Source organism: Microtus oregoni, unplaced genomic scaffold, assembly GCF_018167655.1.
Source record: "Microtus oregoni isolate MIOR12 unplaced genomic scaffold, Mior012 000014F_ref0000157, whole genome shotgun sequence".
In the NCBI taxonomy this organism is placed as follows: Eukaryota; Metazoa; Chordata; class Mammalia; order Rodentia; family Cricetidae; genus Microtus; species Microtus oregoni.
In genome coordinates, this window is record NW_024543073.1 from 5,756,591 (window position 1) to 5,779,902 (window position 23,312).

The following is a 23,312-nucleotide window of genomic DNA, read 5'->3' on the forward strand; positions in this document are numbered from 1 at the left end:
TTAACCAATGACATTGGATTTTGCCTGATTGGAAAGGCAAAGTATCTTCTGTGGAAACACTGCCTCTTTTACAGAGATGACCTCCCTTCTACTGCTTTCTACATAGCAAGTCAGGCATGAGGTACAAATGAATCTACATCTAATGAAAGCTTTACATGCATCATCGTGACACTGGTTTTCCAGTTTCCGCAAGGAACTCTTGACCAATATTACTCCTATGCCCCAAATCCTACAAAGATGTTTTGTTTCTGTGCCTTTCTTCTCGTGACAATCCTCTAGCATCTTCCATTAGCATATTGAATTTCTAATCATCTCTATAATGTGTAAGTGCCCAAGGCAAATGTGTGCCAATGGCGTTATTGCCTTTTGGGAGGTTCCAACACATTTATGTTCTATATAGTTGTGCTAATATGTTGTGTTGTGTACAAGTGTGTTCACGCATGTATGTGTGTTGTGAGTGTATCTTTCTCTGTGTGTGTGTATGTGATGGTGTATGAGTGAATCTCAGTGTGTCTCTATATGATGCACACAGAGAAATAAGTGGTTACTAGCTGTGTCCCTAAGCAACAAAATCAAATTAGTACAAAATTTGCTCTGCTTTCTCAATTCAATTTCAATTTATTTGGCCTTATAATTTAATGCTGACTCAAAACACATGACTTTTTATCACTAACCATGATCGCATATTTGCAAACTGGAGGCAGCTTTACGAGAAACTATGGGAATAAAAACTACTCGATTTAAAGCAAAAGTTTTAGGACAAATTCAGATAAAGCCTCTTCTATTTTGTCTTATTTCATCTCCGCAGTAGCTCTGAAGTTTAGAAATCATGATCACCTGGATGATTGAGGAAGCTTGATTCCAAACTCTATTCTTCTTGATAAACCCCATGGTTTGTTAAATATAAAATTAACGAAGGGTGCAGAGTTGTAGATGAGTCCGAGTTTGTAGGTTGTGTGACCATGTAGCATTTACGAGAAGGATCAAACGGGAAGGGTATGAGTGTAAATTCAGAACTAGTGAGTCTGAGGTTCCAGAGGGGAACCCAACCTGACCCACGGTGAGCAGTGCACACTCCCCTTGTCTGCTTTCAAGATTCAATTACAACCTGTAGCAAGACCGCAATCTCCTTATTTTCCCATTCCTGGGGAGCAAATGGGTGGGTGCAACTTTGTTAGCGGTTAATTGCCTGCATTCTGTGTGACATGGAGGGACACTATTTACGTGACTCCTCCCACGAAGTGGCCACAGAACAGGAAGCATTTTATCTGTGAGGGCGGAGGGAGGTAGAGCAGAAATAATAGCACTGCGCCTTCTTTCCGTTAGTGAGGGGATCTTGCCTGTGTGTTCCACCACCCCATCTAGTCAAGAAAGAAAAGCTAGTACTTTCTCCAGCTGCCTAAGAGCTCTGCTCAGCAGGATAAAGCAGGGCACACTTCAAAGACACACGGTTTGCAGACTGCACAGATTCCAGAACTGTGTCTTTAGAGAAAAGCCACAGCTAAAGCAAAGGGTCACATAAAAGCAAACACCAAAATGACTAGCTAACTACATCCAGGCCTGCTTTTCCCTATGCAGTTACTACCCCATAAACCCAGAAAATTATCTATTAACATATGAAACTTTCAGTGAAACACTTTCTGATTATTTTTACACCATGTATGGTTTCTTATAAGTCACGGTTCTTGAAAGTGAATCTACTCTATCTAAAGCTGATTTTATATGCTAATATATTAAAATTAGGGTGATTCCAAAATATATTATTATTTCCTAAACCCAGGAAAATATAGTCTATTTTCAGTTTTAAATATTCATTTTTGAATTCCTTATGAGAGTACAATGTGTTTAGATCTTCTCTTTTTCTCACTCCAGCTCCTCCTGGACAACACCACTCCCAACAGGCCTTTCCTGACGCAATAATAAAATAAGATCAAATAATTATCAAAGATAATTTGCAAGAATGAAATTAATTGTTGCTCTGTTGCACCATCCAAAACCAAAGAAATGAATTCAGATTTATTCTCATCCACAGTGACCAGAACACATTAATAGGAAACTATTTCTTAAAGTAGTAAATGCAGTTACCTACATGTTTCCCAAGAACATTATGCAGTGGGGGAAATGTATAATAATATCAGCCTTTCTTACCTATGACTTTGGCGAGGTACTTCAGTGTGTTGGGTGGGTGTCCAAGGAAGTCATACAGTGCACTGTAGAGACTGAAGTCCCAGGACCAGACACTGAGGCCAGTCTACTCTGGCTTTCCACAGACAAGTTTTCTGGAGATTACTATAGTAAATCTGCTTCTAACTAAATTCATTAGGTGGTTTTGTTGTTTGATTTTTGCTATCATTACTGATTTATTTTTATTTTCTTGGTATTGTTATATAGAGACTTATTTGGGGGGGGGAAACCTAACATATTGTTTGTACTTTTTATTGTTGTTGTTGTTAATGTTTGTTTTTTGTTTGTTTTTAGTTACTTAGGCTTGAACTCCAGTGCCTCTCCTATAGGCTAAACATCTAATCAATCTACCATATCTCCTAGTCTTTGGCGTGGCTGCTGCTACTTCTGCTTCTGCTTTTTCCTCTTCCTCCTTGCTCCATGCTCATCCCCCTCCCTCCTCTTCATCCTCTTTGACCTTTTTCTCCTTCTAAAGGAAGTAGTAGTCTTTTCCTGATACTTAATACACAGCAGATGAACTGTCTGTCTTTCCCTTCATGGTAATAAAATGCCTGAACTATGAGTTCCTTCAGGCAGGGATGAGCCCCCTAAATCTTATTCATTATAAAGTAGTCATCACTGAAACTGTATATCTGGCAGAGAATAAAAATGAGCTCTGCAGGTTATATTTACATATTTGTGCATAAATACGAATAATATAAAAAGGGGACTATTAGTTTAAGATGGGTGGGCATGGAAAGAGTTGGAGGGAGGAAAGGATGAGGGCATGTATGTAATAATATTTTAATTAAAATGTATCAAATATAAATTAATTCTGTAAATAATTTGGGCTTCATAAAAATTTGACACCCAATAAAGAAATCATGGGGTTTTTTGTCATGATTTTTTTCTAATACATTCTTTTTCATCCTGTTTTTCGGTTGTCTACACAAAGATTCACTTTCTTCCTTGCTTGGTTGATGTAGGTGCGTCATCTGTCTGTGTTACTTTCATTGGTTAATAAAGAAACTGCTTTGGCCTTTGATAGGCCAGCCTTTAGGTGGGTGGAGAAGACAGATCAGAATGCTGGGAGGAAGAAGGCAGTGAAGTCAGTCGCCATGATTCTCCCACCCAAGACAGACGCAGGTTAAGATCTTTCCTGGCAAGCTATCACCTCATGGTGCTACACAGATTATTAGAAATGGGTTAATCAAGATGTGAGAATTAGCTAATAAGAGGTTGAAACTAATGGGCCAGGCAGTGTTTAAAAGAATACAGTATCCATGTAATTATTTTGGGTGTAAAACTAGCCGGGTGGCAGGACGCAGCCCTCTCTTCTTTCTACACTTGGTCTTAATCAAGTGGTAAATATGGTGCTAAATGCTATGGATTTATTCATTGTCATACATATTTCACTTATGCTTTTGAAGAAATAAAAGAGCATTTTCTATGGATATAAAATATATATGCAATATCTTCTCATAAAATAAAAACAAGATGCAGTTTTTAAAATAAACTGAGAACTACAGACCAGTTTATCAAATGACTGACATGTCAGGAAGCTTTCTTTCAAAGCTAGAAACCATGTTGCTTGGCAAGAGAAGTTAATCTTTAAAAACATCACTGTAAATAAAGAACAATCTTCAAAACTTTTGTTGAGTGAAAGCTCTATCAGTGAAAATGACATGGTTGACAACACTGACCTGTAAGGGTGATGTCCCTATGCCTTTTGCAAATAGGAAGTGACTGGTGTGTGTGTGACATACAGCTGATACCTGAACTCCCCGCCAGTTTTCCTCTTCTTGGGATACATTCACACTGCGCATCTCTCAAAAAATATTCAATATAGACGGTGGGTATTTTCTCAAAAAGTAAGAGTCTCAGAAATGATGTTATGTCCGCACAAGGAGTTAATTGACAGCACCCCTCAAAATGCCCTCCTTAAGAACAGCTTCTTAGTATGTAGGTTTTAGGTCTTCACAAGTTCAAACCAGATCAGTTCCCAACACAGAGAAGAGCAGTGGACACAAGTCCTGCTCCTAGCCAAGAAATTCCTTGAAACTGATACCTGTTTGGTGAGGAAAAATCAGTTTTCTCCGATGGAATCACTAGATATAGCAAGTATACTCCAGAACAGGTCACATGCCCAGGAGTAGCTGACCTACACAAATTGGACTCCATGTTTTCTTCTGTATGTGTATACTTTTGTTATGGTGTTTTCTTTGTTTGAACCTTTGCTTTTATCCTTTTTTTTTTTTTTGAGAGAGAAAGAACATGATGGGTAGAGAGGTGAGCAGGATTTGAGAGGAGCTTGGGAAGAGGAAGGGATATGATAAAAAAAATGCAAAGTTCTTAGAAAAATATGTAAAGAGGTCAAAGTGGTGTCAGTGAGGACTGGGGGAGAAGAAGTCCCTTTGTCCACAGATATGTAAATTATGCTGCTCTCAAATATTTATGATTTTGAAAAATGTAGTCTTTAGTCAACAAACTAAAAAGGTAGAGGTATTATACTAACATTATTTCTGTTTGCTTTTATTGATCTTTTGCTGACATTTTAATAAGTTTCCCCAGTAAATAAAAAATATTTTCTTTCAAACAACAGCAAAAGCAGATATTTCACATATAAATGAATATTAATTAGTCATTTGTATGCAATTTTTTGTTTAAGTAATGTATGCCTCTTGTAATATCTATGTACATATTAAAAAATTAAAACAGTTCATTGAATTAAAGAGCTGGTCAAAATAATTAGTTTTAGTTATGTGTAGGGATTATTTTGAGAATTTCACTGGTATTTAATCATGTAATAAATTTATTTAACTTGTTTAATGCTAGTTCTATATCAATTTAGAACTGTCCCAGTTCTACTAAAACAAACAAGTAGTTTCATTTTGCAGTTTGTTTTTGCATAAAGTTTTCCAATTACTTATCTAATACCTAATGGTCTGTCCTGAAAACATAGACCCAGGTAGCATTATCCAGACTGAGCGGGTTATATTTAAGAATATATATGTATATACATATACACAAATGTCATATAAGCATGCATATACACAAACATACATATATGCTTGTAACAACAATTAGTAAAAATAGAGGCCATGAATTTGAAAGAGAGCACAAAGTAGCATGTGGGAAAGTTGAAGGGAGGAAAAGGAAGGGGGAAATGATTGTATTATAGTCTAAAATTTATGAAAATCCTTTTTCAAAATTAAAAAGGGTCTCTAGGCAAAGTCTTAGCAATGTCTCAAGACCACAGACAATCATTTAGGAAGCAACTGGATGAAAACACTCTTGGTGCTTCCTACCTTCGTCCTATAAAAATATCTCCATCTGAAGCAAGTGGCTGTCGCTCTTTTTTCTAAGTTTAAAGTGTGATGCTCTAGGACATGTGGATGTGGGTGTTGGGTGAGCATTTTCTAAAAAGCCATGAACGAACATCTACTTACCATGGATAGGAAAGCAAGGACGGGGCCAAAGAAATGAGTCTAATAAAGTGTAGCTCGGTGAACAAATGGGTTTACTTGGGGTTCCGTACAGAAGGGTATGGGAAGGGCTACTTACAAGAGCAGGGGAGGCTTTTGGGTAGCAACATCTCAGAAGCGAAAAGGTAAATCTTTCTCCCAGCAACTGATAAATCCTCACAGAGGAGCCCCTCCACCTTCCAGCATGAAACATTAATATATTCGGTCTTATATAGGTCTCTTGCAGGTAACCATGCCTACTTATATATCAAGACAATAACCTGTCATCCCCAGAGGATAATTCTGCCCTCAAAGGAGTTTTGAAACAAGAATACTCATAAGACTCTCTTGGGTAACTAGTGAAATAGTGAATCTCTGATTTATCACCAAAGATTCCAGTTCAACAGCATCTGCTTTTGAAAACCTTCCCAAATGATTCTGACGGAGATAGTCCAGAGATGTGTCACAGCCCCTTAACAACATCATGAATAACTGGACTGTTCGTCTTTTGTGTGCATGCTTGTTACTGAGCACCAGGTTCGCTTCAGCATCTCAGTGTTGAAACTCAAATATCCCAAACGTAGTAGTCAAGCCTTGGTTTTGCTCTCTATAGTTTCAGTTACCACAGTCTGTCAACATCAGATGGAAAATTCTAGAAATAAATAGCAATTTCATATTGCATGCCATTCTGAGCAATGCAATAAAATCTTATGCTGTCCCACTTAGAATATGAAGTTTATTTGCTTTATAGGCTGCCTACCCATCGGTCAGTTGGTAGATATTCTGGTTACAGATATACTCTCATAGTATCACAAGGCTTGAACTCCAAAAATCTTAATTTTACTTCATAAGAGTCCTAAAGTGCAAGAGAAGCTGGCAATTCTGATGTGATGAGAAGCTGTGAGATGCTTCTTTGGAGTGAAAGGTCAAAGCATTGATGTAATGAGGAAAGAGAAAAACATCTTACATTGAGATCACTAGATCTATGAGATGATTCTTATTAGTCGCTTTCTGTTTCATCTAGACCCATTACCATAGATATGAATGCATGCATTGGGAGATTTATACACATTCTAATTAATGAGCTCTAGGCTGGTTTTTTGTGTGTGTATGTGTGTACATACATACACATACCAACACACATTTATGTACGTATATACATTCACACACACATATGGTTGGAACTATCTATGAACCACATGTATACACACATACATATACATAGGCAAACACACATATGTATGATTTGGTACTATGTGTGGCTTCAGGCATCAGTGGGAGGTCAGGCAACCTATCTTTTATGGATAAAGGGACATCATGTTCACTGACATCCTGTTCTCACATCATAACCTTTTTATACTTTGCAGGGTACAAAGACCAAGCTGGCTATGAAGCTAATCCTGTTGTTTTGAGTTTCATTTGAGACCTTAGAAGGCTTCTGATCCTTCCTTAACTTGGAAAAATGACTGCTCCTCTTCTGCTTTTCCTCAGGAAACCTCTGCGGGTGGCCAGGATGACAGGTTCAATGACAGCTCTACAAGGGATGCTTTCTCTATTTTATGGAGGCTCTGACTCCAGGGAACAAGACTTCCTTGAAATTAGCCAGAAACCTTATTAACACTTCAGTCTTGTTTGAAAAAGAACAAATAGCTCCTGGCCTCAATAAGGAATGGAGTTTAGAAAGCATGACTTACTACTCACCATGAGGAAGAGAAATGAAAACGGACAAGCAGCCCAGGACTGCCTCCTGCCTTGCTGGGAAGCTGTTGTTTTGACTCAATGGAGAGGAGCAGGAGAAGTGGTGGAGTAAGTCAAGAGCCTTTTTCCAAGAAAGCTCAGATCTCTGCTGGAAAACACGGCCTCATTTGCTCATTTGCATTTCCTTATCTGGAAATCTCTAAGCAGGCACCCTGGGGTCCAAAGCTCTACTGTAGTTTACCCCCACCCCTTCCAGAAAGGTTTTCTTGTGGTGGGTGGAGGAGTAGGGTAACTGGTCCATTAGACACAGTATCTGCTTCAGGAAGAGAAACACTATTTTGAGAAGTAATGAAGAATTTGGAAATTTTGAATTTAAAATGTTGCCTCAATTTTTATGTTAGTTGTAAAATAATTTTAAATTAAAACAAACATCAAACATAAAATCAATACAATCTTCCATAGATCTTTCCTAACCCCAACTAAGAATAATTAGTCAACCTCTGATGCTTGGTACTCACTTTCTAATTCTTTGGGCTTCGAAAGAGGAAATTCAAAGAAATATCAGTCCTACATCGCCAAGGAAGAGAAGGGTGAGTCCTTACCATCACAGCAGCCACAGGGAACAGACTGTGTAGTTGGTTCCATTCGTCATCGGGAGATATTCCCTGTCTGAGGATGGGGTTGCCTCTATTTTGAATAATTATCCATAAGATTAAGATCCTTCAAAGAGTACACCAGGTGCAAGCCCAGCCCTTGACTGTATAAAGCATCATCTTCACCCTTCAACTCCTGACCTCTGCCCTCACGTAATCCAGGCTTCAGTCTCAGCCCTTAGCCCAAGGCCTAAGGGTCTGTCTTCCCTCTTCTCCCCTCCCCTTTGGTATTCATACCCTATGTGGGCTATAGTTTCTGGACTGCTGTGTCTGAAGGCAACCTTAGATAGGCATTTCCTGTATTGTTTGTAGTCTCTAATGTTACTGGTCTAATGCCTAAAGAATGGGAGAAGAGCAGAGAAACCACTCAGCCAGGTATTACCCTCAAAGTATAGCTGTGACTGCTGAAACAGTGAGCCCTCTCAGAACAAGAGCTAAACGTTTCTACGCCCAGGCCAAGTCACTGAAAACCCTAATGCAGCTACTAGTGTGCTGTGCCGTGCCTGAAAATTATATCACTATTGCTACTATGACCTTTATAAAAGAATAAAATCCCTTTTTTCTGATATGGTACAAGTTAGTGGTGCAGACTATTTAAGTTTTTCCCCCATGTGACATCTGTGTTCTACTGGTGTAAAACAAAACTGTCAGTAAATCAAGTTGGACTGAACACTGCTGAAGACCCAGAGTAAGACGCAGAGAGTGGCTCTCCCAGCCTGGTGGGTAGTACTGTCTGTTGACTCTACTCCTTTGCCACTGAAACCACCCAAATTTGGTCCACTGTGAGTCAGAATTGGCCTAGGAAGCTATGGATTTCACAGAGAGATTAAGCTGACATTTTGTTTGGGCATTTTTCAGAGGTCCAGTTGTGGGGTTTGGGTTCAGAACTTAGAGCATGTAGCATTTGCTCCCCATTGAATGCCAGTTCTGTGCGGGGTCTGATGAAGGCTTTGACCAGAGAAAGACAAAGAAAAAAAATTCTCTGTGTCCTTAGGGAGATCACAGTTTTAGAGAATGCTCGTAGATGATTACTAATCATTTCATTTCAAGATTTGCATCACCGAGAGATAAGAGCTTGAACCCTAAGCGACCGCTACTAAAGGAGGCGTGTAGGGAAGGACTTTGGAATAAAGCAATTCTGTAGAAAGATGATGAAAGAGGATATTTTCTTGCTGAGAGAAGAGCTGTCTAGAAGCACAAGGATGGTCCTAAGGTAACTGAACAGTTACAAACAAAAGACTAAGCAACAGTGTGACTTGAAAGGATGCTGGCAAGGGAAAGGACTGGACCATGCCAAGAAGTTTAGGTCTTAGGCTGGGCGCATCAGGAAGCTGATAGAGGGTTCTAAGGAAGTGTCACAATCAAACTGGCCATGTAGAAACTTTGTCACTGGGGAAGATAAATTGGTCTGAGGAAATCACGGGGATGGGATACAAGATGAGGCAATCGTAGGGATAAACAGGAAAAAGAACTGCTGATTGGTTCAGCAATATCGGCATATTTTGTCTACAGTAAAGCAATATGAAACACCTGTATGGGGGACTCAAAAGCTTAAACACAGCATGACCATGGTTTTTGAGAATGGGTCTATACCAAACGTAACACCTCATTTCTACGTACCGTTTAAGTGTACCCCTGAGTCCAACTCTTATGAAAAGTGCTATGCAGGTCCTGATGATTTAACTACTACAGAAGTTTCTAGAAAAATTGAGCCTTGAGAAAAGAGGCAAATGAAATTCACTCTTTTTTATTTGCCTATTCAGGATACAGTTTGCCTGCTAGGTAAATAAATCTGAAGTCAAAGGTGACTAAATTTCAGATTAGCATTTTCTCCTCCGTGCATTTATTTTTACTGTTCATGCTCGAGACTCTGCCAACTAACTGACTGTTACACAAACGACAGTGGTTCCATACACAAACCATGAGTCATACTAGGATTAGCTGAATTTATCCATGACCTAAAGCACACTGATGCAATTCTAGAACTATTTCACACATGGTAGGACTTCAGGGAATTCCCTGATCTATTAATAACTTATAAGGCTGCTAAAATGAGTAGTGGAGGGCAAAAAGAATGTAAATATTGACTAAAATAAGAATTATATTATATATAAAATACATTGTTTGCTATATGACAATGGTGACCAGTGTTGCAATGGGTAACTACTGAATAAGCAGGCACTTAGCTTCTTCTCTGCATCAAATCCTACACACCACCTCCTCTCCCCCTGTGTGTAGCTAATGTGTGTGTGCATGTATGTGTGTCTGTGTGTGTGCACATGCGTTTATGAAGGATTTCATTTACTTGGGCTTCATCAACTCCAAACACTCCAAAATCAGATTCCGGCCCCTTTCTTTGATTTGACTCATTCTAAGCCTGCTTTTGGTGCATCCTCTGTGAGGCCCATTGACTTCACAGTTGAGCCGCGAATCACTCAGGCATGCCTGTCCCCAGGACCCGATGCTTTGTCTACTACATTAGAGTGTGTTGTACTTTAAATGTACTTGGGCAGTGCTACTCAAAGCAACCAGTTCGTAAACTGTTAGTGATCCCCCAGGAGATGAAGGAATGCCTTCCCGAATATAAATGAACACACTGCCTCTTTTAAGGGAAAGTAATGTTATTTTTAAAGCAGCACCAGTCAGTTGGAGTTGGCTCACGTTTTGGTGAGCATCTAATTGCATTGCTTCAGGCCTGCGGCGGTACTGATAAGAGACGTAGGTCTAAGCACACGTGATCAGCAGTGCACTAGGCCACCACGTGGCTGCCAAACTTAACCCACTATTCTGTCCCAAAGACGTTGTGAACAAAGCATGTCAAGATCCCATACATATACCAGAGTCGACAAATGTGTCAATAAGGAATAAACAAGTTGGGGGACATTTGAAAACTTTGAATCGGATTACATCAAAAATTGAAATCCAGGCAGAATAGTTACTGCAACCCTTTTTTACACAGCAGGCGGGAACGCAAAAAATTAGTTCTTTTACTATGGAAATCAGTATGTAGGTTCCTCAAAACACAGAAAATAGAACTATCATATGGTACGGCTAGATTACCCCTGGTTGCATACCCAAAGGTCTCGAAGGTCAACTTTAAGAAAGACACCCACCCAGTCACGTTTCCTATAGCACTATTCCCAACAGCTAATCCACAGAATTAGCCTGGGTACCCAGCTACAGGTGAAGGGATAAAGACAATGTAGCCTGTGTAAGATATTTTGCCAGAGACACCTTGGTGGATCCCATGGTGGGTGAGGAATGCCGGCGAAAAAACTGAATACGCCAATCAAAAAGAGTTTGGGTATAGAGTTCATTTAGAAGGTATTGGGAAGTGTGTGTGTGTGTGTGGGGGGGGGGGGGGAACAGAGAGAGGATAGGGAAGAAGAGAGGAGAGGAGAGAGGAGAGGGGAGAGAGAGAGACTGAGAACTGCCTCTTCAGAAGAAACTGGGGTGGGGGAGGGGGAGGAACTGGGAGTGGGTGGAACTTCTCTTAAAAGGATCTTTGCATCCTGCCAGATGAAGAGGCAGGCCAGCATAACGCCTGAATCCTAAAAGCATGTATACACGGTGTTATATTATGGAGTCACAAAAAAAAAAAAAAAAAAAAAAAAAAAAAGAAATGAAATTAAACCAGGCAGTGGTGGCGCGCACCTTTAATCCCAGCACTCAGGAGGCAGAGGCAGATGGATCTCTGTGAGTTCGAGGCCAGCCTGGTCTAAAAGAGCTAGTTTTAGGGCAGCTAGGGTTGTGACACAGAGAAACCCTGTCTAGAAAAACAAAACAAGCAAACAAAAATCCACATTGTTTATATGGAACTGTATAGTTTGGTCTCTAAGTATCACACGTTTTCTCCCACGCCTAGAATCTCATTTTGAATACCAGGCGTGCAGATAGATGGGAGACTGTCCTGGTTTATATTCTGCTGCTGTGATCTAACACTCAGACCCAAAGTGATGTGGGAAGGAAAAGGTTATTTTGGCTTATACTCCCAGATCTCAAACAAGCATTGTGGAAGTCAGGACAGGAACCCAAAGCAGAGCAGGTGAAGGAACAGATTGCCAGCCAACTCTGGCTGGCTCCCAGGCTCACGCTCAGCTATCTGTCTTGCATAGGCCAGATCTGCTTGCCCAGAGATATAGGAGAGACAAGCAGGGCTAACTGAGAGGCAAATACTATCAGCACACTTCATGAGGATGTGCGAAAATGTCACCTCCAAACCCATTATTTGGTAATTACCCTGTTAAAGCAAGTGAATCCACCACACCAGAATTCCTGCTCAGGGGACAGAACTTCTATGTGACCACAGAAATGTGTTTTGTCATTTTTGAACTCATAAGTAAGGATTCTTTAAATAGCCTTTAAAGATAATTTTTAATTGATAGCAAACGTATTTTAAATGTTCAAATAATACTCTAAAAATGACAAATGATTTTCATTTTCTTTTGGATAGTAACGATGGAATTCACCCTGCAGGAGTGTTGTAGTACTATTCTTGATTTTACTGTTTAATAAATGTAAGTTCTTGGATCTCACAGACTAAGATTCATGGACTCAAAAGCTTCATGCCTTGGTCAAATCTTGGCTTCATGCCTTGCTGAATGAGTGTGATCTGTAGTGTGTTATTCAACCTCTTCTGCATTTGTTTCCCCATCCGCGAAATGAGGGTAAATGCTACCCTAGTGGTTTGCGATATATAGATGTATATTAGATGCTTAAAACATCAACTGGTACATGGAAAATACCATACGTATCAGCAGTTACACACAGACTTCCGGTCTGTGTTTCGTGTCCCTTTTATTACAGAAGGGTCTCTGTTCTCTCTTGCCTCACCACTCAGAACGGGGTCAACAGGATGTTGGGAGGAGAAAGCATTCCTAATCCTGAAGCAAGCTCTTACAAAAGAACTTCTACATTTTCTGGATTTAACAATCGTCTTGAGAGTAATCCTGATCATAGAGGCAATTGATTTAATGAGCCCTCATCTGAGTGAGATTCAGCGCCATGGCAAGAGGTCGGCTTTACGGTTACTATACAGTCCTCACAGCAAAGATACGTATCCATGTTTATGAGTATGGAAGTGAGAGCCAAGAAGTCACCGTGTGCAGCGAGGTGGAGGCTAGTGATAGGGATCAAGAGGGAGTTTCGGACCTGACTTTCTAGTGCTGCCTGTGGAAGGACACTGGAATGTGCTGAGGCCGGTCAGGTAATCTGATCCTTAGCCCTGCATGCAGCGCATGCGGAAGAACTGAAGTAAAGCTGGATACGATACGGTCTCAATCTAAGCGATGCTGGTTGTTTTCCTCTGGGGCATGTGAAGGACAGGTTCTAATAGGTTCAAAATCAAAAGTGAAGAAAAGGCAAGCTACACATTGTTATACAAAGCTTTCTTTGTCCTTTCTTTCGATTCTTTTAGTGGTCTTATGGTGTCCATTGTTTAAATTATTTTAAGTGTTTGCTGCTTAAAAACTGACTGACAAATTTTTCCTTTTTTCCAACATGGCCCTGAAATAAACGTGTCAGAATCCTCGTGTATGACAATCAAATACGATGATCATATCGTCAGCACCACTGAAGAGCCAGAATCTTCAGTCTCACTCACGTTGCATGTGAGTGGCTTGACCGCCTCAGCAGACAAGACTTAACAGTAGCCCCAAATGACAACGATCTCAAAAAATAAAAGAGGGGGTGAGGAAGATAGGAAATCAGTTTCCAACAATTTAATTCAAAATAGTTGTCCCCTATTGTCCTGGCTCCAAAGCAAAATTCGGTCCCATCTAATTTTCATACTATACAATGCTGCCATTGTAGGGCAAGTCCTGGAACGCTGCTGGGGAATCTCTGAGACTGAGCCAAATGCAAGTGATAGCCAGAACCCGCTCTTTGTCAATGCTAAACTTGACTACTATCCTCTAATATAAAATATAAACGGATGAGGGTGAATATCCAGGCAAAAGACATAATGTGAGCTTGCATTCTTTTATATCTTCTTGCATAATGAAAAGAGTGAGCCACATTTTACAAGTCTGAGAATTCTGGGTGTCCTGGGAAGCTGGTCCATTCACAATAATTCTCCTGTGGAAAGGGAAGAAGAAAGGATCGGTAAGCACACACTTCAGTTTGAATTAGTTTCTGTGAAACCATGATGCCTCCAGCTCCTTCTGAGCTGGATAAGATAGGAAAGGCTTTGTTCCTGTCGCCTGGCAAGAGCAGACTTTCCCTCTGTTCTGCTTTCACGTCACACCATGTTCTGGCGGAGGAAGGACAGGAAGAACAGAGGGTTGGTCCTCTGTCCCCCTCATACACTCTGAAACAGCTTCCACTGTTGTGGGGTATGTTCCAGAGAAGACTGCTTAGACATGGATTTAAGTCAATACAAAGTCTTCATTAGCTTGCCAGTGACTATTATGTGTTTGGGATCCCAGTGTAGCTCTAAACCTTTTTTGGGTTGATCTTTTAAACACAAAAGGTTGGTTGGGTTGATATACTTCAGTTAACAAGAATGCTTAGCCAGAAGCAGAACTATTTAAGCCCAAAGGCAAGGTTAGTAGATTTTAGAGACTTTTCCAGAACTATAGACTTTAATGGATTGGGCCTTTGTTTTAATTTTGGCAGGTGGTGCTGTCTATATGCTGATTTTTACATCCTAAATGGTGCTTCCATCATGTAGTCAGTTGTGCTAAGGTCTGGGAGCCTGCAAAGTTCTGGGGCCCTGTTATATTATTCTGTCTCTCCTAAGTGGAGATGTGGAGTTTCTCTTCAGAACTTTCAATTTCATTAGGATTCGATAACATTTTCCTATTCTAACGATAGAAATCACTGGTAGAAGTGTCTTTAATCAACAGACATGTTATTATTTTAAGTAGTGACAAGCCATTGATTTTCTTTTAATAAAGCTAATTCCAATTCAATTGGAATAATCAAGGTTAATGTTGATGAAAAAAAAACACGACTTGAAAGACTTTCTGAAGTGCTGCCTTCCAAATCACTTTGTGCACATGTAATCACAGATGAGGGACATTGTATATGGATGCATTGATTCCCTTTGGGCCTGTCAGCTTGCTGTGTCATGCGGTTTGAAGCTCATCACCCACTTTGTACAGGAAAATTCAGATTGCTTTCTGAATTCTGATACATATATCAAGACACCCAACGCATCCATGAGCAATTGTAGACTCACCATAAACATTAGGAAACCTATAGAATATGTTTAAATTGGATGAGAGAATGGATGCTTAGACATCAATTTTCTTATTTTTAAAATTCGTTGCTAATCATGGGCCTAATTTTCTCATTCACCTAATATAACCATATTCAGTGCACTTTTTGGAAATTTTAAGGTAGTTTTCTAAAGCCAACGAACAAAGAATGCACATGAAATGCTGAACACAAAGACTGATACAGTCTTTGTGCCAACACACTTTCTTCAATCGCTCTTCTCTTGGATGCTTGCAGGGGGATTCTGTTCATGGAGGCATATGATGATGATGTCGGAAGCTGGCTTTTGAAGTAATAAATCAAACCCTCTCTACCTTTAGGTAATGCCCTCTCCTAGGTAGATTAGTGCTGCCTGATGCTCTCCTGCTTTTGGTTTTCTTTTCTCATTAGTTCAAGTGGATTTCCTCTCATTGCATTAGCCAAGTCTGCAAAATTAATATTAGAATACAAATATTAATATTCTAGGACATTCAGACCCAGAGAAAATTTTTTTTCATCAATTTTAGTTCTAGGTCAGCACGTCTGACTTACCCCGGGTGAAAGGGCTCCCTGCCTGGACCTTGGTAATAAGTAGTTTTTCTTACCTATGTGTGTTCTTGCTCTGCTTCACTGTGGAGTTTTAAATCAATTTGGGGTTGCTGGTCTTTCTCTAGGCCAGGGGCTGGTGTAGAAGGACCTGGTCACATAACTCACATAACACTTCCTATGCATCTCTCTTGGCATGCCTCATCTCAACAGGGCCTTCACTCCCCAGCTCCATCTTTGAAACCCCTTTCTCTCCTGTCCTGGGTTCATGACCTCCAGTTGTGGTGGCTTCCCAGCACTTGCAAAGATTTTATGATCCATAGCATTATGGTTTCCTCCATAAAGTCAACTTTGGCTTTTGTAGTATTTTATTAAAATTTTCAATAACATATCCACCGGCTTTGTGGCTGATATTCATTTCACTTTGCTTAGTGGACTAAGTTCCATGAGACAAGAACTTTACTTATATTGCTCATAGGGCAGGTACATTACTCTGTGGATGAACTCCAGCATGCTCAGATTCTTCCCCAATCACAGACCAGAGAAAACATACCACAGTGCCATATTGTTTTCTTCTTACATTGACTGTATTTCAGAATGAGCCTTCTAGGTGAAGCCAAGAGTATTCCAAGACTTAGTAGTAAGCTTTGCCAAAGCTCGCCTCATCAACTACTTTTATAATGTATACTTGTGAGAAATACAGAGCTAGAACAACTATGCTGAATTAGAAAATGTGGTTAGTTTATATTGAGTGTATGGATTTTAATCAGGGTGTAATATTTTCCCTATTCTCAGACTTTGAGGGTTCACTGATTATGTGTCAAATGACCTGTACATGCCTAATAGTGTCCTAGAGACCAAACATTAGTCAATCAATCAGACATGACCAAAAGTCTTCTAGTGCAAAATGACAAATAGCTCCCTTAATTAAATCACTGCTTGGCCCGTTAGTTCTACCTTCTTATTGACTAACTCTTACATCTTAATTTAACCCATTTCTACTAATCTGTGTATTGCCACATGGTTGTGGTTTACCAGCGAGATTCTGTATCTGACTCTGGTGGCAGATCCATGATATCTCTCTCTGGCTCTGCCCTTCTTTCTACCAGCATTCAGTTCTGTCTTCCCTGCCTATATAAATTCTGCCCTATATACAGGCCAAGGCAGTTTCTTTATTCATTAATGCTAATCACAGCACAGGGAGGGGAATCCCACATCACAGGATGGCTTCAAACTCAAGAGATCTACCTCTGCCTTTTAAGTGCTAAAGGTGTGGGCTGCCATGCCCTGGACATTGTATTTTCTAAGATATCCAAGGAGCAAAATCTGGCAACTGGACATCTGCAAATGTCATTCTTGTCACTAATGGAGTCAAGGTAAAGGTCATCCTTAAATTTGCCTTGTGACAGTCTACAGCATGCTTACGGTTAGGCTTGGTATCTTATTAGTACAATAATAATATTATAAGAACAGACACAATGTTTCTAATATGACAGCCAGAGAATTCCGGGCATGTTACAAATGTAATACTTTGAATATAATAGAATTTGTGTCAGCAGTTAAGACTAGATGAACTGGAATTCCAGGGAAAACAAAACAGGACAAAACAAAAAGGAGCATCATTTCAAGGTTAGCAGAGAATCAAAAGTATTGGCTTACCAGAAAGTCTTCCTTAAATTGTCTCAGATGGAAGATCAGATGTGGCCCAACCCAAAGAGCCCTGCCAGCGGACAGGGAGCCATCATTGCTGTTAGTTTTGGGGCTAGTATGGAAAACTGAAAATGTAACAACATTCTTGTCCTGTCCTCTCCACTAGATATTTATGATGCTGTGGGAAAGAACAGGGACCAGGGCAGAAACCTTACCAGAGAAGATTAAACTCCCGGAACATAGTTATACTTAAAAAGACATGGCTGATTTTCTTCAGGCATTCAATAAATATTAAATTCATGAGTTAAGCAAAACATCTTTGGAGGGAGGTCATATATAAGATGCATATTGTCTTTCAGTGCTAACGAGACAAAGCCTCCTCAGATTTTCACTCCAAAGCTCAAATAAGACACGCCTTCAGAACACAGGTAAATTGAATCTAGAACAAGAGGGCAAAGCTTTCTCAGTGAAACACCACCTAGGTACCTGCATAAAGCACTCTGTGTGAAACTAAAATTGTCAGGCGTGTCTAGAAGCCGAGATAGGAAAAAGACATCAGAAACAGGCAGACAAATGGCCAACTGTGGGAGTTAGAAAAGAAGGACTTTTAAAGAAGATCAAAAAGACATGAGTAGAAGAGAGTAAATCAAATTTCTCCAGAGAGGGAGGGAAGGCCATCCATAAAAATAGCCAAAACAAATGGAGAAACATTTCAGCAAATGCTTACCATATTTGAAAAGTGGGGATGATATCTGTGATATTCAAAACGTTGAATGTCAAAAAATATTGTATTGACAATAAAAAGCAGGAGAGAGAGAAGCAGAATTAAACAGTTAAATTCTACCAACCCTGAGAAAATCGTGTGCTATTTTTACCGTATCTATAGTACTATATTGAAAACTTTGCTTCACACTCTGCTTCTGTCGGGGACTGGAATGCCTTTTACCTTTACCCTTCTATATTTCCCCTTCTTCTGTTCTCCCCAGTGCCAACAGTTATTTCAGTAGTTGTTGAATTAAGAATGCTCTGCTTTTTAAAATGAAGTTCATATTTAAAATATGACTAGAAACACAATTGGAATTTGGTAGTGATGAAAGATTATGCAAGAATATGAAACAGCTCATTTAGCTGTATCGAGCTTTTTGGAGTTTTCTTTTAACTCAGTAGTTCAAAAATAACATCATGGTTTCTACTTGGGTGAGAAATTGGAGTCTGTTGGAATTTCATACAATTTTAACCAAACAGAACAAAGCTAAAGGATTTTTCAATCAAGATCCTTTACTTTGGGAACATGTTCAGGTGTGTTTCCAATCTCCACGTTGCCTTAAATCAGCGGGGATGTCATATACATATTCAGGTGAAACGCAGTGGAAATCCATGGGGCTCAAACAGAAAATTATTCATTTTGGGGCTATGTAGGTGCAAGGACCAGGCAGCATTCCCTTCTCATGGGTCAACTGAAGACCAGCAGGTGAAGAATCCTCCAAGCAAGGTTGGCTCTTTAAAAGTATTTATCTCCACCTCTCTGCTAAAGATGACAACTTCCTAATTAAGAGAGGTTTACAATTCTGAGTGGCGAGGTTCTGTCCTGCCCCCCTGTGCCAGAAAGAGAACTTATTGACCAACAGTAAATTCACAAAATACAGCAGTTATCACAGCAGTTCAGATGTTTGTTAGGTCATACTCCTGGCTTTGGTACCCTGCAAGATAAATGCAGATTCCTGTGTTCAAGCTTAATTGCTGATATCAACTCATATCACACAGTAAATGTATCGCTTTATATAGATGCGCATGTGTGGTTCCAGAAGGAGCACAGCTTAAAGCCACAACTGCAGCAGAGTTCAAGAGGTTTCAAAAGTGGGTGGATAGAAATGCAACAGAATTGTAGTGATAAGATAAGGAGCTCAGAGCAGCCACAGGGAAGATGCTCTTGCACTTGCGCTGGAGGAGTCCGGGGTTGAGAGCAAAAATGTAGCCAGCTGCAGAGAAGGAAGAGCAGAGACAAGTCAAGTCCAAACAGGTGAGCAGATAGAAAGGCAAATGGCATTCCAGTAGTCTGTGTCACCAGCAGCAGGGGTGAGGAAACAAAACCACGCAGAAGCCCCAGGGAAAGCCAAGGGTTCTCTGCCGGTTGGTCTCCACTGCAGACACCAAGCATTAAATGACGGGCAGAAGTGACGCCATTGCCATTGCTTTGCTACATGTGTTGACCATTCTATGGATTAGAAAAATAGATATTTTCTTTGCTCCTTGCTATGTCTGATAAATTCTAGGGAGACTCTTTCCCTGTTATGATTTTCATCCACCCATGTGCCTTTAAAGGTACAGTTCGTCCTGGTCAGCTTACAGGGCATCAATCTGTATACTCTCAGGAATAATTCATTTATCAGTCTACGCTGAATGGGTGGTATGGGGAGATGGTGATGTTCGCAAGTCCACCCACGAGCTCAATCATTCTTCACCCTCAATGAAGTCAAAGGCAGCCTGTAAAATAGTGTCTCTCAGGGCCAGGCACAGTCTAGAAGCAAAACACAAACCACTGCTTTTACGCCACGTGGGGAAACGTGGAGTAGGCCCAGCCAGATCACAACAGGGTCATCATCGTATTCTACCACAATTCCATCTGAATAAAATAGGCTCATTGCAAGTGCTTATTGGTCACTTATTTTTCTGTATTTTCTTACATTAAATATTGCAAGCAGGGAAATAAAGTATGAAAAAATTGAGAAGAGAATACAAGAGCTATCTATCTTGACCAAAACCCCAATAGTTTAACATATTGATTTTTTCAAGCTTGTAGTTGGCATCTGCTGCTGAATGGGATTAATAATTATAATTTTGTTAATAATAATACCTAATTTCTATGAGAAATAATGAGTTAATATCCTAAGTCTTTAAAATAGCAGCTGGCACATTAAATACTGGGTAATTCATGAATTAAAGCCATCCAGTCATGAGAAAGATGGCAAATGGCTCACAGTGGAGTGGTGACAACGGTCTAAGGAGGAATGGATAAGTCCAATGCCATTAAGATAGAATCTCTAATAACAGAGCAAGAGTAAGGACATAAGGGGAAGTGGTACAATCATACAGTGGAGGGAGGGTTTTGCGCTCTAAAATAAAACATGATACGTTCGTGTTGAGGCACCCTGAGAGAGCCACAGCAAGCAGTAATTAGAAATGAATTGATAGAGCCATGAAAAGAAAGAAAGTGTTGTGTTTGCAGAGAGCTGAGAATAGATGACCCGATGACCAGAGCGGGGAGCTGAAACACACACAAAGAGATCCAAGGAGGGGCTTAGTCAACATTCCAGGAGAGATGGGAAGGAGAAAGGGCCATTCTGAAATTTACCCTGTTTATCCAGCTCCCCGGGGTTCTGGAGAACTAATCCCTGTGAAGATTAGTCTTGAGATAGGTCAAGGAAGTGCAGGGCATTCTCCTCTTTCTGAGAGAATGTGTTTTGTTCGGGCAAGTTTGATGAAAGCACACAGAGCTCTCCCCCATCCTATGTGCAAAAAGACTTCCTTCAGAAGGAGCCTGGGTGTTCCCTTTCCTCTTTTATGTCATCTTCGGGAGCGAAACAACTGTTTAAGGTAAGAAGTGCAAGGCAGCCTTTGGTCATGTCCCTCAGGATTAGCGAAGGAGGCCTTATTGGTCGGAGCTGGGTGCCCTTCAAGCTTCTTAGGGAAATAAGCATTTGGTTGACAGGTAGGTCTGTTGCCAGGCAGTTGCATGTGCTCACAGGTCACCTCTTATCCCGAAGAGAGAGATGGTGAGTATCCCTGGACAGCAATCCAGGAAGTGCTGTGGGCGGTATTGACTCTCTGAGACTGGTGCTATAATGGAACAGACTTACGCAGGCAGTAGCAGAAATCTTTGTTAGTATTGGATGAGTCCAATTTAGTGAACAAGTAACTCTTAAAAGTCCACCTCTGTTGGGGACTTGCCTCTTTAAATCTATATACAATCGTATGATGTTTTATTTGTATAATTCTCTTGGGAAAAATTTTTAAATATTAAATCAGTGACATAAGACGGAAGGTTGAAAACGGCAGGGGTTCAACCCAGAGGAGCATTTTATCCCTGGAACTCTCGAGGTTTGCTAGTGGTCTGTGAAAATGGAAAACAGATAGAACTTTACTTGGTTTTACCATTGTGTCTACATGTTATTCAAGCAATACAGCCATATCTGCCCACAAACACACTGAGTTATGACTACAGCTACTTCTCCACTTCTTGGAAAGGCTTTAAGGAGTTTCTCAACAATGACTAGTTAGACTCAATATGAGAAAGTTCTCCCAGAATTCCAATTACTTACTCAAAGACCTCTGCTCCTTCAGATAAACCGTAGGGTTAAACCACTTATGCAAAGTAATTGATAAACTCTCTAGGGTGCTACATTTTAAGACAGGAGAGCAACCAGAGGAAGAAGACACTGCTGACTGCTTTTCATGTTGAAAAAAATAAAGGCGAAATTTTATTCACCTGAGATGGCAAAGTATCAATGGACGAAATCATAGGTTAAAAATTACAGTCCTTATCTGATTCCTAAAGAATATCTTCTAACTATGGTAATTTCTCTATCACATCTTTGAACAAACACAAATACCTACTTATTCAAAATCCATTTAGTCATCAACTCACCCTAGTTACAAAATAAATAGATAGATAGATAACTAAGCAAATAATAGATGAATAACTAGTACATCTGTTTTTGTCTTTACGGTTGTTCACAGACTTTCAAGTTTTCTTACATGCTAGGATGAGGTTGACGTGAAACATCCATCCTCCTTGAATTTGGGTGTATTCATAGGGTTTGATTTAGCCAATGCTCTATGAAAGTTCTGTGCATATATCATGAAAATGTATATTCAGGAGTGCCTATCTCCATTAATATTGACACCCCATTGTCCGCCATGAATGAAACATCTCTGATTTGATAAATGGAATGAAGAATATGACAGGACATGCACCCTCTGCTGTATTAAGCCATTGAAGATGTTTATTGGTAAACTGTCTTTGTTTTCTGAAACAAGGACTTGCTATGTAGTTCAGGCTGCCTTGCATTTGCCATCCTCCTGCCTCCGCAGTGCTGGGATTAGAGGCAGATGTAACCCCACTCAGCTTCACTGAAGTTTGGAAGGTGTTAATTATTCCAGCATAATCTGTCTCATACTTATTGCAGTTATAACCTAACTTCTGACTGGAAGAATAGACCTCATAAAAATGGCCATAGCCAAGCAGATTCTCAGCTGGGGTTTCTTGCCATCAAGAAGGTTACAGGTTGTGTTCAGCTAGTTGGTCTGTTTTTGTTGTTACCATTTTGTTTGTTTGTATTGCTGCCAAATCCAAAAGCTCCTGCAGAGCCATAGAAACAGGAAGTATCTAGGCCCCAAAAACTGGTGTGACACCTTTACCAGAAGTGAAGTGTTTATAGCTTTTTTTTCTCCCCTCATTTTCTCCTATGCTGCCACGGTTTCAATGGTTCACAAGGTCTTTATAACTGTTACCCTCATCCAACTACATTCTAAGGGCAGTTTCTTTTTAGTATTACACTATATGGCCACATTACCTACTATTTATGCACAAATTTCTTCTGTGTTTTCAAGCATTGATGGTAAAACTACAGGGTAAGCTAAAGATTGGAGTTACTCGGTATAGACTCAACCTAGTGAGGACTTGTTAGGTTAAAACAGCATAAGAGGAACAGGGTAACTTCAGAGACTAGTTCTAAGGAGGTTAGCGACTCAGGCTGGCACATTACAGAGATATCTTAGGACTAGGCAAGCATTTTTTTTTTTCTGCCAACATCACATACATTGACAGTCAAGGCAGAATTTCATCCAGAAAACATAAATTTCTGCTTCTGGCTCTCTTTTCATTACATGTTTGAGGGAAGTTTTACCCTAAAATTGTGATACTAGTAATGATTTTGGTGTT